The sequence below is a fragment of the Ailuropoda melanoleuca genome, chromosome 2 (assembly GCF_002007445.2).
Source record: "Ailuropoda melanoleuca isolate Jingjing chromosome 2, ASM200744v2, whole genome shotgun sequence".
Classification (NCBI taxonomy): Eukaryota; Metazoa; Chordata; class Mammalia; order Carnivora; family Ursidae; genus Ailuropoda; species Ailuropoda melanoleuca.
In genome coordinates this window covers 138622603-138622970 of record NC_048219.1, presented here as the reverse complement: position 1 = coordinate 138622970, position 368 = coordinate 138622603, and positions in this window count along the sequence as shown.

Genomic DNA, 368 nt, shown 5'->3' with positions numbered 1-368 from the left:
GGGCGGGGGGGCGGGGGGGCGGGCACGCGGCTGCGGCCCCTTCCCGGCGGTTCCTCCCTGCAGCAGGTGGGAAGGCTGCCCTGAGGAGACCGCTTGCGCGACTCGCTTTCCCCTCTCTCCTTGGGTCTGGGTCTTACACACAGCACACACCCCCGAGCGTTTTCGGTCTAGACAAACTCCGTAAGCCCCGAATTAAGACCGCATATTGGGGCTCAGAGGGGGCTGCATCCCTTTCCCCCTCCTTCGGTAGGTCTCACCAGCCCAGGCTCTAGAGGGAGAGATGGAGGGGAATGTGTGGAGAAAATGCAGCACACCTTAAAGGTCTGGGGTTGAGGTTGCCTTCAGAATGCCAGAAGTAGCTGCCGCTT